The sequence below is a fragment of the Taudactylus pleione genome, unplaced genomic scaffold, assembly GCF_031769625.1.
Source record: "Taudactylus pleione unplaced genomic scaffold, aTauple2 ptg000019l, whole genome shotgun sequence".
Classification (NCBI taxonomy): Eukaryota; Metazoa; Chordata; class Amphibia; order Anura; family Myobatrachidae; genus Taudactylus; species Taudactylus pleione.
In genome coordinates, this window is record NW_028284421.1 from 43,733,235 (window position 1) to 43,751,369 (window position 18,135).

Below are 18,135 nucleotides of genomic sequence, written 5' to 3' on the forward strand. Positions count from 1 at the left end.
TGGCACAGGGGGGGCACTGAAATAGGGGGTGTCCGCTACTGGGGGCACTTTATGGGGGGGTGCCCGCTACTGTATTGGAATGGCCAATACTGGGAGCAATTTATGGGGGTGGCCACTACTGGGAGCACTGTATAGGGGTGGCCACTACTGGGGGCAATTTAGGGGGGGTGGCCACTACTGGGGGCACTGTATAGGGGGGTCTACAACTGGGGGCACTGTATAGGGGACTACTACTAGGGCACTGTTTGGGGGGGCTACTACTGGGGGCAATGTATAGGGGGGACTACTACTGGGGGCACTGTATAGGGGGGACTACTACTGGGTACTATTACTGGGGGCACTGTATAGGAGGGACTACTACTGGGTACTATTACTGGGAGTACTGTATAGGGGGGACTACTACTGGGTACTATTACTGGGGGCACTGTATAGGGCAGTCTACTACTGGGGCAATGCAACATAGAGGGGATTACTACTGGGGGCACTGTATAGGGGGGCTACTACTGGGGGCACTGTATAGGGAGGACTACTACTGGGGGCACTGTATAGGGGGGAATACTACTGGGGGCAATGCAGCATAGGGGGGATTACTACTGGGGGCACTGTATAGAGGGGCTACTAATGGGGGCAATGCAGCATAGGGGGGTTACTACTGGGGGATTACTACTGGGGGCACTGCATAAGGGGGGTAGGGGGGTGCCAGTACATTACATTGCCAGGGGCACTTGGATCCCTAGATACACCCCTGCTCACATTCCCCCTCCCGCCTCTGAGATGGCTTCCACCCCATCAGACCCTACACCCCCACCCACTTACCCGTCCACCTCAGCTTGGGCAATATACAGTGCCCTAATAGAATCCCAGGAGGAGACTCCGGGTTTTTATCATTCGTAAAAATTGTATTGCTGTTGTTGTCCAATTATCAACAAGTTGTATCTTTCCCAATAGCTACTCTATTGTGGTGGTGCTCATGATGCTGATTGAACACGGTCACTAAACAGATGGCATAAGGGAAGATTATTGGATGCCGGGGCCACCTTCTGTGCTTGTGCCACGTGTTTCTTGGCCTATTCAAATTGGCGTCAGACACACCATACAGTATATCATAGAGCTGCATAGCTATAGGGACTGATAAAACTTGTTGATAATTGCCTTTTACATTAAGTACGCATATTAAATGAAAAAAATAAGCATTTGCAAAGTTTTATGTTCCACATTTGGAATGCAATTCATATTTTTGTCATAAAGACAATTTGATTATATGCAGCCATGTTGGCAGCAAATATTTAACTCTTTTAAAAATTGTTTTGAAATTTTTAACATTAAAAAAAATATATTTCTTAATAAAAAATGTTTTTTTTCACAAGAAATAAATGTGCAGTGTGTATTTTCTTACCTTGCAAAATTGGTACTGCAACACTTTCACAATAGCTTTGCAGGTGCATGTTTCCTGCGGATGGGATCTCAGATGCAGACAGTGACATACCATGGAAACGGCCAAGACATACCTGCATTTTTGCTGCCACTCCCCGTTGCCTCCCACTACTGGCCTGTCAATCACATTGCGATTAAATATTTACTCGCAGTGTGATTGACAAGCCAGCAGTGGGAGGTAACGGGGAGTGGCAGCAAAAATGCAGGTATGTCTTGGCCGTTTCCATGGTATGTCACTGTCTGCATCTGAGATCCCATCCGCAGGTGACTACAGTAAAGTACTTTGACACATTTGCAGTGCTACTTAGACATATGTGCAGTTTACCAATAATCACTCAACTGCAAAAACATCGGCGTAGCATACTACTCTGAATCAGGCACTATGCCCTTACTATACCTGGTCTGTGTTTGCACATCCCTTCCCTCCCCTGTTCTGCCTCTCCAGTCATAAGGATGAGTGTCAGATTGAATCTACTTGCATGCACGCCTATGACTATTCTTTGAGGACAGGCACAGTGCAGATTTGTGTATTTTATGCTAGGCACACAGGCATAAGTCCCATCCTGCATTTGTCCCAGTGACAATAAAATGTGTCCATTTTAGGTCTTTCCAAACTTCACTACCATATGCTTTACAACTTATGTACTTCAATGAGCCTCCCCAAGCAGCAAATATCCATAAGGGTGTTTGTAACAAAAATCACCTGAGTAGCGAGAAATTAGATGAATCTCACAACACTCATAGGACAAGGACAGTTCTACGTTGCTATCTCTTCTCTCTCCTGCAACTCTGACAAGACATACAGCACCAAAAGTTTTCTCTGGATAGTAGATGAATTCAGAACTGGTTGACTCTGACAATCATTTATCCTAGTGATTAGGCTAATATGGGCCTTTTACACCATGGGGAGTAAGGTGATTGCCTCGCTGCTCATGCCTTTCAACAGGCCATTTCATATCTCCATCTCGCATTGATTTCTCAGACAGAATGACATCTCATCCATACTGAAACTGACAATCATTTATTTTTTAACTACTTTAGAAATAGCCCCCTCTCTTCCACAATTGTAGAACACAAGTTAGAAACTGAACATAATCTTCATATTTCCTGATTATTTAAGCAGAATCCATGTGGCAAGATTAGATGGAAGTTAGTGAAATAAAAAGTCAAAGTACAGATGTGTCCTTTTATATTGTGGCTCAAGTTGCGCCAAATAGCCTCCTCTGGATGCGACAGGTCCCACATGACTCACCGTACCAAGCATCTTTTTTGCTCAAAATATGAGTCTTATTCACATAAATAAAACAACTGGAAGCAACAAAACTACATTGCTAGCATACACTGTCCATCTGTGTGCGACTTCTGAATCTGAAAAAGGGCTCCAATGCGAGCGGCCGCAGCTTTTCCTCATGTCAAGTTCCATTGTGCTTCATCTGCCTATTTGTATTATACCAATCCTGTGTAATTAAAGTGCCAACCAATGCATTTTTAGAAGAAGTTACATTTTAATAAAAAATCGGTATGCTGCTCATCTTGCAGTATCTCAGATGTGCCAGGCATCTAGAGCCATATGGCACAAAGACACTCAGTGTATGAGAACACATCTGTATTAATGGTTTGCTATAATAAACAGTGGCGTAGAGAACATGCCCAGGGCCCGGTACTGGCCTAATTTAAATATAAAAAATATTTTTTAAAAATAGTTATTTCAGTGTTGTGCGTGTACTGGGCTTGAGAGCACTGAGACATTGCCGCTGGTAAGAAGGTAGGAGGGGGCCGGACGAGAGGTCAGGCCTATATGGCCCATGGCCGGATAATTAGTATGCATTGGAAAGCATAGTTGCAGACTTTGTGAAACTCACTTCTGGGTGACGCTGTAGAGGGGGCAAGGTGCTGTGAAACGCTAATTTCACAGCATTTTGAAGAGGAATGCAGAGCCCAAATTATGTAATTCACAGCAAATCGCATAATCACTGCCCAGCCCACTTCATGTTGAAGTTGATGGAATGCGGAGGGTAATCGCATACTGTATATGATGTTATATAATAAACAATAAAAATATGCATTGAATAATATAACCCAATATTTATTAAAATAAAAATACTTCCAATAACACAATATACAGTGATAATTAATTATATTGAATTACAGGACTAATTTGTTGCATAAAATCACTGTATGCCATAAGAATCATTTAATGCATTAATAGCCTTATTATGCGCAGCTGGGGGTACATAGTTGTATATCTAATTATATTTAATTACAGATAATTATAATCAGCACTGCTATGCCATTTTTCAAACACTCCCCACTATACTGTATATTTTCCCAGTTTGTGACATATTGTGGAATATTTTCATTAAAACAAGACCCCTGCAACATGGAATCTGGCTCAGTAACATCATTAGAAACATATTTACAGGTGAACCTTAACTGCCTTGTAATCTCTCTATAATATGTTGGGATTTTCAGGTTTCTGAGTATTCTTAATCTCCATAGCTGTCTCCCAATATATTTACATAATGGTGTTTACCAATATATTTGTTTTACTTGACTTTATTACTAGATAAATAGTAGATTTATATATTTGTTTCTTACTATTTATATATACTTACTATTGTCTAGCTGTCCTGTTACAATAGTTGTGGCTGTTTCTGAAATGTTTTCTGTGAGCACCATATGAAAAGCATATTCTGCTTATAGATGAGTGAAATTCAGACTGATCGGCTCAGTGACCTATTTTGACCACACAGTAGAAAAAAATATGTTTTGCTGGTATTTTGTCCAAAGAAATAGAGCTATGCCTGAAAAGGGGAATCATGTGGTTAGAGCTGAAAAAATTCACGTTGTGCTAAGTAAATAGAGTTACAAAGCCGATTCATGTTGACATTCCAAAAATGCTTGTTGCAGTTTTGCAGATGTAGGAGGAATATATCAGTGTGGTTTATTATGCCATTTGAAAAGCAACATTAATCGGACTGATTTTTTAAAAACAAACTGGTGGTTTGCGTAAATTCACATCACATGGGTGGAAATTTTAAAAGATATTTAGAACAAACTGCATGCAGTTAACAATTCATATACCATGTAAGAAATGTTTGCTCCTGATTTAACCCATTGCAATACATCCAATTTAAATTTGCATGTATTTGGAGGCCTAGTTTTACTAATCTAATAGGCCAAGTGCAGGTTTACTTGTTTATGATGAATTAAATAAAATGAGGAACATAAAAGTACATGAGGGAAGAGGGCCCTGCTCATAAAAGCTTACAATATGTAGGGGATATCCTGACAGAGGAACCACGTATGGTAAAGACTATATGAGAGGAGTATAGAGTGGTAGGATAGGAGAGCCCATTTGATTCTTTCTAGAGAAATAGAGAATCTGATAGGGATTACCCCCAAAACAATACCCAGGCCCGGACCTCTCAGTTTGGGCTGGTACAAGAAAATAGGGGGGAACAGTCGACGTGATGTCCACCCTATTTTACTATAACCAGCACCAGACTGAACCAGCCAGGGTGGTAATTCATCATCGGCATTGAGACTCACAGAGTAGGGTCCCCCCTATCATCTGTCACGACCATGACAAATTGTTCCCATTTTCTCCTATGTTTTACCTCTGCATTATTATTCCAGCTAGCACTGAGGCCTGATGGCATTGTGACCGCACATCACTTCCGGATGACGCAGAGGTCCACCCGCACTGCACATCGCATTCAGCTGGCTATGAAATGTGTCCACACGGTTCCTGCTCTGTGCTTTCAGTGTGTGTACTAAGCATGCTAGCACTGTGGGCCTGATTCGGAGCCGCTCGTAAGCGGCCGCTCGTTCGCTCCGAGCGATGTTCGAACAACTGCGCATGCATATGGGTTGTAATACGCATGCTCGAACCAGTCATTGCAGTCAGAAATTGTGTGCTCGCAAAATAGCGAATGCCTGCTAATTTGAGTGACAGAATGAGGCGTTTGTGGGTGGTAACAGGGGAAGGTGCTTGAAAACGGGGAGTGGAGATCCGAACGCAGGCGTGCCAAACGGTCAAAACGGGCGTTTTAAGGGTGTGCATAATTAACAAAGCAGCGTCATCGACCACGTCACTTGGTTGTTTCTTAGCCTGAACTGTTCGCATGATTGCGGTAGGAAAATCCAACCACAAGCACTGCGAGCAGTTCAGACGCCTTTCAATGTACTCGATTAATCTAATAAATAGCGGAGATGACGTAGGATGCGAGCGACCAGGGGTCGTTTTTTAAAAAATAGCGAGAGCATGTTTCGTTCGCTCGTTCAGACATAGAGGTGTCAACAGACCGCAAAGAGCGAGCGCTCTATTTAAATATCCGGCCCCTTTTTCTGAATGAGCGAGCGCAAATAGCGTCCGGCTCTGAATCAGGCCCTCAGGCTTGCACACTAGAGTTCCCTCCAAACTCAGTATGGGCACAGCCACATTGGATTCAGTCACCTGACTCTCCACCACTCAGAGTGCTGCTTCCAGACCAACTGATTGCAGCATCCAATCCCTGGGGATCCACCCTTATAAATTCAATTTCCTGACTGGCCCCAATTGCCAGTACAACATTGCTTCTGCTGAATTTACAGTTCCGTGCTGAGCTCCCAGGTACTTTGTATCTAAACAGTTACAGCCCATGTGATTCTAGTTTCAATCTGGTTGCATAACTCCATTCCATCTGTACTCCAGTCTGGGTTATCCACTGAGACTTGTACCTAACTACAACCATCGGCCCCAGGTAAGATTTCTAACCATCGGCCCCAGCCAATATCTCCAACCATTGGCCCCAGAAGATATCTCCAACCATAGGTTTCAAACTGACCCAGTACTGCAATGCATCGGTTCCAAACTGATCCAGTCCTTCAATTCATCAACATTGGTCCCAGCCGATCAAGTTCATCTATTCATTAATATCGGAGTCATATCAGTTAAGTTCTTCAATTCTTCCACATCAGTCTCAAACCAATCAAGTTCATCAATTCTTTAACATCGGATTCAAGTCCATCAAGTTCTTCAAATCATCAACAACAGTCTCATACCAATCCTGTGCAATTAAAGTGGCAACCAATGCATTTTTAGAAGAAGTTACATTTAAATTAAAAATCGGTACTCTACTCATCTTGCAGTATCTCAGATGTGCCAGGTGTCTAGAACCATATGGCACAAAGACACTCAGTGTATGAGAACACATCTGTATTAATGGTTTGCTATAATATACAGTGGCGTAGAGAGCATGCCCAGGGCCCGGTACTGGCCTAATTTAAATATAAAAAATATTTTTTAAAAATAGTTATTTCAGTGTTGTGTGTGTACTGGGCTTGAGAGCACTGAGACATTGCCGCTGGTAAGAAGGTAGGAGGGGGCCGGACAAGAGGTCAGGCCTATATGGCCCATGCCCCTGATAATTAGTATGCATTGGAAAACATAGGGGGACCGTGTAGCCTTAAGATCTTCTTAACAAATGCATCTGCCAGCTTCAGGGCATATGGTAGACTCTTTAATGGTTCAAAATGGGCTGCTTTGAAGAACCTGTCTACCACTACCCAGTTGGCATCAAATCCTTGACTCCGTAATAAAGTCCATGGAGATATGGGTCCATGTGCGATCCAGAGTCGGTAGAGGTTGTAATGGACCACAAGGAATGTGTGACTGAATTTTGTGCTGTGCACATATAGCACAAGCTGCCATGAAGTCATTTACATCCTTAAATATAGACAGCAACAAGTAACTCCTGAGGATCAAGTGCAAAGTCTTTTTCACTCCTGCATGACCAATGAAGCGGGATGTATGTGCCCATTTGACATAATGCTGGGGATAGAAACAATTTTTCTTAGGGAATTCACACTGCTGGTTACAGAAATAAAATAGGCTAGATTTAGAATAGGCTTGTTCTCGCTATGTTTTTCTTTCCCTGTGGTTTTAAAATCACAAGACAATGCATCAGCATTGATGATGTTTTACTTTCCTAGGCGATAAGTGATAACCAGATTGAAACTGTCGAAGTACAATGACCACCTGGCCTGGAGATAATTCAGACAGTGAGCTGTTTGGAGGTGCAAAGGATTTTTATGATCTGTGAAAACTATAACTGGAAATATTGCTATCTACAACAGATGCCACCATTCTTGCAAGACCAGTTTTATTGCCAATAGCTACTTGTCCCCTATGGCATAGTTTTTTTTTTAGGAGCAGAGAACTTGCAGGAAAATAAGCCACAGGAGTACTGTACCACTTCTCAGCTGTATCTTTCTGTACAATAATCGCCCCAATTCTAAATGCAGAAGCATCTACTTCAAGAACAAAAGGCTGATTTGGATTAGGCTATCTAAGGATGGGTGCAGAATCTCTCTTCAGTTTTGTGAGGCCAAACACTGGTACAGTACTATATTTTGGCCCTTCCTGGTAAGTGCAGTAATGGGTCCCACTACAGACTAATAGTTCCTGATGAACTGTCTATAAAAATCGCAGATCCCCAGGAATTGCTGAATGGATTTTAATCCTGTAGGGTGGGGCCAATTGGTGATGGCAGAGAGCTTTTCTGGTTCCATCCCTAGACTGGAACCCGAGATGATTTACCCCAGGAATGTGATCTCTTTCTGTTCAAAAATACTTTTCTCGAGAGTATACTGTCACAACTCACGGATGGATAGTGAGAATGCTGACAGTACAATTGGAGTTGGCAAAGATCAAGAACTGTTGTGTGGAGTCTAATATATTGGTGGTTTTCACCAGGGACCCCACAAGGGAATTTGTGCTTTGCTATGCCTGATATGCAGGTTATGGGTCTGGGTTCCAGATGGAATTGAGGTTAGTGAAGGCCATTCATCCTGGGGAAAACTGGAGCATAGTCATCAGAATTATTAGAAACCAGAAGGGCAGTGTGCTACTAGGTAGCAAGCAAATCAGGTCAAAGGGATTGCTAAAGTCAGAACCAGGGATTACTAATAATAAATGCAGGGAATTCATGCTGGAGTCAGGTTTTGGAGCCTAATACACTGGCACAGAACTGTGCTCAGAGCCTTTCTTTATAGGGTGGGAAGTTTGTCACTGGCGCCAAACGTGATGTCAAATTTGGCGCACATGGCCCTTTAAATCTAAGAAAGAGCAGTGTGCACATCCTTGTAGGAACTGCAGCCACCTGTCAGCTGCCAGGAGACACTGGTGACAACGATTATACTCTTGAATATTCTCTCTGTGACCTGTCAGTGAGAAACAATTTGAACCAGCTAAGGACTGTGCCAACCAGTCCACAGAAGTTTTTCAGGTGCTCAATCAGAATCCCATGGTACATGATATTAATTGCTGTACAGAGATTAAGATAGACTAATATTGGACATCACTTCTGTATCTTATCATTAGGAGATCATTAAGCACGTGCACCAGGGCTGTTTCAGTGCTATGTTGTCTCCAAAGATATCATTGGTTGACAGAATTCCAGTTGAAATGCGACCATGTTCTCAATAACATTTCATAGAAAAGGAAAAGTTGGTACTGGTCTGTAGTCATGCAGTTGGGATCTAAACTGAGGGTCTTTTTAGCAGAGGTCTAACAAATTATAATTCTAGTGGTTCAGGAAAAATGCCTATCAGCAAAGAGATTTGTACTATTTTTGAAAATACTGTGGTAATAATGTCAATACACTCTACTAGAAGCTTGGTTTAGGCAGGATCCAGATCACAAGTAGTGGTACACAACCTTCATGTAATTTCAACAATGTGTTCTACATCCAGGGGATCAAAGCTAGTCCAAGTAGCAAGATGGTTTACATTCACAGGCAATAATGCAAGGTTGCTAGCTACAACACTTTTTTCTGACTATACCTAGACACTAAAGTCTTAATAAGCCCTAAAGTGAAGTCTTGATATGCCACTATTATCAAGGGGTTTCAACAATAGCTGATTAGTTCTCTCTACATCTTGGAATTTCTGATTTTCAGGTTCAATGTTTCGGAATGGGCATGCTACCTCCTCTATTAAATCTATAAACTTGGCCCTCTGATTGATAATTTTGAGCATCTTAGGTAGCCTATTACACCTAAACCTACTTAGAGGTGCATTGCTATTGAGACTCAGGCATGCATTGAAATTTCTAAATTCAAAGGACACTCTATCAAAGTTGCTGCAGACACATGAGATTATAAAAGTTAAGTCATTCCCTTGTCATGTGAGTAATGTATTGATTCCCACTTAAGACCTTATATAGACATTATTAGAGACCATTTGCTCTTCAGAAGATTGACCAGGTATGGTGGGATTCTACTCACAAGTCTTCCAAATACAGATGCCGGAGCCAATTGCTATGTTTTTTATTGTGTAAATGCAATTTGTTAAACCTCAAACACGAACAGCGACTAGAATGGTGACTTGCATTAAAAGGTGAAATACTGTGCTTTCATATGCATTCATTTTAAATAATATCTTGATTATTTTAAAATACTGTACATTAGTTTAAACGCGTTTGGTAGACTTTGAATGCAAATGTAAACTGCAGTAGACTAATGTGAACCACAAATTTCAAACTGCAAGTCCCAATCGTGGCCAATAGTCCATTGTACTGTTGGAAAATGTTTGGGGTTGCAAATTTTTAACATTTCTACTCCAGACAAATAAAAAGTTTGCAGGAGTCTATAATCTGTCAATTTTACACTTGTGAATTAAGATTGCTCCCTAGCAGCTGTAGGCCACCATACTGTTTTCTCACAGATATAGGAAATAGCTATGGAAATGATTGATAATGACTGAAATTACTGATCTTTGCTTTCTATAATAAATAAAGGATCCAAGAATGGTCAGAGGGCCTGATTCAGACCCGGTCGCAAGCGCTGAGTGCTCGCAACCGGGTCAATGGTGGTCCAGAGCGCATGTGCACAATGGAGCCGGCTCCGTCATGCGCATGCGCGAGATCCAGATAGCGACAGGCAATCCGTTGCTCCGGGTCTCATACCAAAGATACGTGCTGTCGATGTTGAGTGACAGCACGCCCCCTTTGGTGGGCGGGCCGGGGGAGTGGCTGCCCAAACGGAGGCGTTCCCATGTGAACGTCTCCATTTGGGGCCGGCCCCACTGACATCACAAGTGATGTCAGTGGGAGAGATTTCGGCTCTGTTAGAGCCGAAAGCTCTCTGGGGCTTGCGGCAATGTGACCCTACCACAAGGGTCTCATCGCAAGCCCGATGGTCGCGATGGTCTTGACCATCGCGACCATCTTCTGGGCCGCTCGCGATAGCTGTGAGTGGTCACCCACAGCTATGGAAGCTGCCAGGTGGCCGTTCTAAAAAAAAATAGCCCGGCCCTGATTCAGAGCGAGCGCTCTGTCAGAGCGTCCGGCTCTGAATCAGGACCAGAGTACATCTAAATGAAGTCTAATTGTTGTTACAGGACAACTGATCACTTCAAGACTTCTCTGACACTTCACACAGCCCAAACAGTATATGGAATAGGCTCCATCCTTATTGATGACTAGTTCTTTGAATTAGTGATGAGTGGTTTGGTTTTGCTGAATACCGAACACACCTGAACTTTGTGGTTCAAAGTCGAACCAAACCCCGGCTTGGATCACTTTGGGTATTCTCTGCAAATTTGGAACTCGAATCTGAACACTGGATCTCACATATTTTGGATTGCATTTAAGTCCCTCCCTTGTTTTTTTTAGGTGCTGTGAATTGGTCACAATTGACTGGAAATTAATAATATTGATGTTAGTAATACTATAGGAACAAAAATAGGTCTAAATTATGCATTTTAAGCAGTTTTTATCCATTTTTAAAGAAATCCAAAACCAACATTAAAATCAAATCAGAAGACTTGAGGGTGGTTTTGCCAAAACCAAAACACAACTATTATTAGAACCAAAACACAGGGGGTTAGTGCATATACAGTATCTACTTTAAATACTTATAATTTATATACAGTAAATGCACCCAACAGTAAAAGTTTGAATTCCATCCATGGTAATGGTGCTAATTATAAGTATAGGAACAAACTGATTTTAGATTTAATGGTCTATTTTTGATAGATATAGTCCCAAAATCCCATGAAAATCGTGGGTTTTCTCTAGATTTATGGCTTCTGTCTATTTAGCAAGGCCTTCCTGCTGGTGGAAATTATCGCTGGCTATCACATATATCATATGAGTTTGTGTATGCATTTTAGCCGTTTTTTAAAATTGTTATTTATACACATTGATCTTACATCTAACTGTGGTTCCTGACACAGCCTGTTTGATTAAGTCTTTTACTTCTGATGCTAATCTTGTTCTAGACTTTGGTTTGTTTTGACCCCTGTCTTCCTTCTATTTGTCTGATCTCCATACAGACCAAAATTGACATATTCTCATAAGGCTCCACACAAGTATGGTATGCTTCGATTCCTACCTATCGATTCCTACCTACCTATACACTCTAAAATAATTGTCACTGTTTAGCGTTATGAGTCGCACAAGAAATAATTGCTTTCACACTTTGATTTTGGCTCCAAAGCACAAAAAGTTATTATTCAACATAAAAACAAATAGTTACATGCTGTGATCTAAATACAATTAGCATAAATAAATTATACAGACCCAAGGTACAGTCATTACATATGCATGCGCTCTGGACCCAGATCCCGGCATCAAAGAAGAAACCTCCAACAGCAAAGCTAGAAGACTGAGATCCAGTTTCAGAGAGCCCACATATATACCCTTACAGAGATAGGCAATACAATAGAACAGTTTGACATGATTCCATTGGTTCTTCTTCCTGGTTCTTCTGTTAAAGTATAGTTCATAGGTCAGTTCGTATGGTCACAATCCAGCCTCCAACAGCTCTTTGTGTCCTTTTTCCCACTGCATAATAAATCTAAACTGGCTACATTACAGAGTACATTTTAATGTTTTAACTCTCTATGATCCACAGTTTGCAGACACATGTTGCGATCTCCTCACCGATGATACCGGAAATCTGCAAAGACACAGTGGTTTAGATTGACACCAAACACGGTCTGCTTACCATGTACTAAACCTTAGATATCAAATAACATTTATTTCACAACATTACTAATACTGAATAAACCTTGAATATCACATTTTAATGCTAGGGAACCTTTTTATGTAAGTGTGCAGTGTGTAAGTATTGGGGTATTGAGAAAAGATGCTAGTTAGCGTTGTGCGACTACGTGTTTGTGGAGTACACCATGGTACGTGTTTTGCAGGGTTGATCATTTTATATGTTTTAGTGACTGTCTGTATTTATATGATGAGGACTTTTAACATCTTTCTTTTGTGTGGGAATCACACAACGCTAAATAGCATCGCTGTATGTACTTATAATGGGCGAGATTCGCTAAAATCGCGCTGGGCGGCCAGTCGCAAAATGGCGTCTCATTGCCATTCACAAAATGGCGTCATGCAGATTTAATTTTAAACTGATTCTGCCAATTATCCGGCTTTGACAGTCCATCCTTTGATAGCAAACAACATGCTATCATACTCTGATTTTAAAATTAATATAGGCTTACATTATGACATATTATTTAATGTTATATTATGGGATGGCACAAGGTGGTTCTTAATCCATCAATAATGTGTCTCTAGGAGGGGACATAAAACTACCCTTATATGCACACCGCGGATCTTGGGAGGTCATGGGAAAGATGTGGGGATGCACAAGGAAGTCTTGAGGGGGAATAGGGACTTACATTATTTATGAGGTTTTAAAATAACATTTTAATAACACATTTCATACATGTCTAAATCTTATACATCATATGATGGTACCTTCTAGTTCAGGGTTGTAATGCAGTCCTACATTTACCTCATTATTCATATTGTTACTACTGACCACCATCATAATTTCATTCTTTCGGTTTACCTTATCTTTACATTTTCCACATTTCAACACAGTAGGAACACACCTGACACATAAGCCAATTACTATGATGACCACCAGTATGAGGATCAGGAGTTTACCTATTCTCGCAATCATTTCCTGGACACACTCTCCTAGACCTGAGAACCATTTCACTGGGTTCAACCAACAAACCCATTCCTCTACCTTCTCTTCTACTTTAGCCACTGAAGCATTATGGTTCTTTCGAAATTCCCATTTTAACTGCAGAATTTCATCCATCTTCTGGTCTATCACCTCCTTGTGATCGCTGGTATCGTTTGTAATGTAAGTGCAACATTTTACATCAAATTGGGTGGCCAAAGTTACGCAATACCCTCCAATGACAGCTGTTAAATAATTTAACACTAATCTATGTTGCACAAGTTCTTTCTTGTAAGCTTGCAACTCCCTACCTGTATTCCTAAACGTGTCATCGTACATCTCGGTGATATTATCTATTAATTTAGCAAGATCTTGGATATATCTGAAATTTAGTGTACCCTGAGCGATCCTGGTGGGATCCAATGCTACCAAAACTTGAAGGCCAGTTGTCTCACTAATTAACTGTTTGGCTTTATGCACGTCACCAGGTATCATATTTCTTTTGTCTCTGTGTTCATACTGTGTGTGAAAATATGGTGATGGTGTGTTTTTAATGAATACCAAGCATTTCACCATGTGTAAGGGTCATAACCTCTGGAAGTACTCTTCCCAAATAACACAAACCTTCGGAACTTGGAGAGAGCCACTTATATGCTTTACTTCCACATATAAAATATACATCATCGGGGAGAACATAAGGAATAGAATGCATCATGATCATCCAACACATTTCCCTCACAAATGATCCTATCTCAGGTTCTCCCATCTGGCTAATACACATTTCTGGTTGTATAACCCTAGCACAGTACCCTTCTGGTATTCTGCCAACCATTTCTTTGGTGTTACTTAGTGTATATTTATACCGGAAGTGTCTTCCACCCGACCTAATTGTGCGTAGCAGTTCATAATTCATAGGCTCATGATCAGCTCTTAGTGAGAAGGTCATCTTCTGGTTGTTCCCAGTCACCCCCCAACTTCCTGGTTCATTGGAGTTGGTGAAGTTCAAACATAAAAGTGTTCTATCTACCTGGTACTGATGGAGTTTAAAATGGGGTGGTTTGGTGTTAAGAAATTTTCCATCCAGTGTCTTCCCTTTTTTTAATTCTAAAATCTCAAAGACATTTAATGGAAATGGCACTAATCGTACATTATGCTGTCCTTGGGGCACGTGAGAGCACACCCAACAGTCGGTTTGGTTTAAAACTTTGCCCACCATAGTATGATAATCCTCTAAAAGATACACACCCCAATACTGGTTATACTTAGATTGGCACTGTTGGATGCATCTCTCATTGACTATGGACCCACAGTACTCACACATACATTAATCCTCAGATGATAGACCTTCACACTGCCTCTGAGTATCCAGAATAGCAGATCTCTTAACAATTACTGTACTGGATTTGGTCAGATACCACCCTTGTGACTGTATTGTTCCTTCTCCCGATTCTACTCCATTGATATCACCATCATCTCCCCTCTCCGTCCTCTGTCCTCTGTCACAGAAATCAGAGATCCCGAAACAACCCGAGATAATGAGGACTCTGGGAGAAAACACAAAGATAACCACAGCAGACCAATCCATTGCTGAAAACAAGGATCTACAATTTTTTTTAGCTCAGGTATTGCACTGTAACCTTTGACCTTCCTGGAACAGATTCGCAATTGACAGGTCTATGTTATCTGCCTCGATTCCGCCTTGTTTCTCCACTGGTTGGTTGACCTTCTTACAGTGAGTGGAATGGACCCAGGTATCTCTCTCCACCACCTTCAATGAAGTTGTACTCATCAGCAACACCTGATATGGACCTTCCCACTGATCAGTCAAACAACCTGAACGCAAGAAATTTCTGATCATAACAAATTCTCCAGGTTCAACATCATGACAGTTTGTTTCAGGCATATCATGTGACAACAATTTCAGTTTCTGCTGTTGCTGTTTTAACTGTTTAGTCATTGTTATAAGATACATTACAGTTACCTCGTTGTTACTTTTCAAGTCCTCCTGTGGGCTTATAATCAAATGAGGTTGTCTACCAAACAGTATTTCAAAGGGGGACAGATTGAGAGGGGGTCTAGGAGTTGTCCTGATACTATGAAGGACAAGTGGTAGTGCTTCTGGCCAACCCAGTCCAGTTTCCGACATGATTTTACTTAATTTGTTTTTAATAGTCCTGTACATCCTCTCCACCTTGGTACTGGCTTGTGGTCAGTAGGGGGTATGAAGTCTACTATTAATACCAATCAGCTTACACATATTTTGGAAAAATCACCTATGAAATGAGTACCCCTATCACTCTCAATAATTCTAGGGATACCGTATCTGCATATAAACTTCTAAACAATTTTCTTGGCAGTAAACGCAGCAGTATTAGTGGCAGCTGGGTATGCCTCAACCCAATTAGAAAACACATCAGTGCACACTAATAAATATTTGAGATTCCTGCAGGGTGGTAATTGGATGAAATCAATTTGTATGACCTGAAAAGGTCCGACAGTTGGAGGAATGTGAGATGGTTTGGTAGGGATTGTTTTCCCAATGTTTTTCCTCAAGCAGGTCAGACGGGACATTGCTCTCTTTTCCACTTGAGAAGAAAAACCCGGTGCACACCAGTATGCTCTCCCCAATTTGCACATACCTTGCTTTCCCAAGTGAGTCAGACCGTGCGCTGCCTCAGCCAGGCTTGGGTAGTATGCCTTGGGAGCCACTGGCTTACTTTGTCCATCTCTCCAGAGTCCACAGGACTCTTGCCCACATCCCTTGGACTTCCAGACTGCCTTTTCCTGAATGGAACACAAATTTTGCATCTCAATTAATTTCAGCATGTCAATCGTTTGTAAAGTCATCATTTGTACAGTTGGTACATTAATTTTGAACCCTGCTGTTCATTTTGCAGCTTTGTCTGCCCTGTTGTTGCCCAGTGACACTGGATCATCCTCACATGTATGGGCTTTACACTTAATTACCGCCACTGCCTTAGGCAATTGGATTGCTTTCAGTAGTCCTTTATATGTCTGGAATGTGCAATTGGTGTGCCTGCTGCTGTAATAAACTTTCTTGTACCACCCCGAAGGCGTACCTAGAGTCAGTTTAGATATTAGCAGATTTACATTCTGCTAACTCACACGCTCTCCTTAATGCCACCAGTTCCGCCACATGGGCCGAGTGTGGTGGGCCTAAAGGTTCGGCTTCTATAACGTCCTCATCATTTAGCACAGCATAACCTGTACAGAACTCTCCAGTGTCAGTTTGTCTATGACAACTCCCATCCGTGTAAAATGTCACATCTACATTTTCTAAAGGTGTATCCCACATGTCAGGTCTTGCAGTAAAGTTTTGATTCAGATATTCCATACAATCATGTGCATCAATATACCTTCAGAACTCACCTTTCGCCAGCAACTCACCTCTCTCCACCCTTTGTGCATCATGTTGCACATATGGTAAATACGTAGCTGGATTTTACGTACTGCACCTTTTGATGGTGATGTTTGCAGGTGCTATTAGGGCTAGTTCCCATTTTGTGAACCTAGCTGAGAAGACATGTCTGGTTTGGGCAGAGTTTAGCAAAGCAGATACAGCATGGGGAGTATAGACAATCATATCATGGCCTAATACCACATCCTCACTCTTACTGACCAATAGAGCAGTTGCTGCTACACTTCTTAAACATGATGGGAGTGATCTTGCCACAGTGTCCAATTGTGCACTGTAGTATGCTACTGGCCTACTGGCATCACCATATTTTTGTGTGAGGACACCTGCTGCACAACCATTAACTTCCGTACAATACAAATCAAAAGGTTTTTCATAATCAGGTATTCCAAATGCAGGTGCTCTTGTCAGACTATCCTTAAGAGTAAGGAAAGCCTGCTCTGATTCCTCTGTGTGTATGACATGATCGGGCTTTGAGGAAGAGACTAAGGGCCTCATTCAGAGGCGGTCGGAGGATGCAAGCGGTCGCTCAGAAACTGGGCGGCCACTTGCATCCTGACCGGCCACCTCTGTTTTGGTCATTAGGCTGTGGGTTAACACCCACAGCTCTAACAACCGCTCCGGTGATGGTCGCGATGGTCCAAGACCATCGAGACCATCGGGGCTTACGACGAGACCCTAGGGTAGGGTCTCCCTTGTCATAAGCCCCGTAGAGCTTTTGGCTCTGTCTGAGCTGGAAGCTCTCCACTGACATCACTAGTGATGTCAGTGGGGCCGCCCCCAAATGGTAGGCGTTCCCATGAGAACGGCTCCGTTTGGGCTGCAACCCCCCCGGCCCGCCTTCCGAACGGGGCGAGCTGTCAATCAACATCGACAGCTCGCCCCCTTTGGATCAGGACCCGCTATGACCGGTGCTGTCGGTCGTAGTGGGTCTCACACATGCGCACGACGGCGCCATCGCAGTCGTGCACATGCTCTGTGGGGGGCCATCGACTCGGTCCGAGCGCATCGGTGCTAACGACCGGGTCTGAATGACCCCCTAAGTCCTGTAATGGCAAGGGCAAAATAGAAAAACCTGGGATCCACATTCTGCAGTATCCACACATTCCCAAGAAGGTACAAATTTGCTGTTGGTTCTGCGGCAGTTTAATGGTCTGTATGGCTTGGATTCTGTCATTTGTCAGAACCCCCTGGGTTAGGCAATGTCCCAAGTATTTAACCCTGGACTGGCATGGCTGTAGTTTGTCCTTAGCAACCTTGTTTGCAAGAGATGAAGCAATAAAAGTTTAG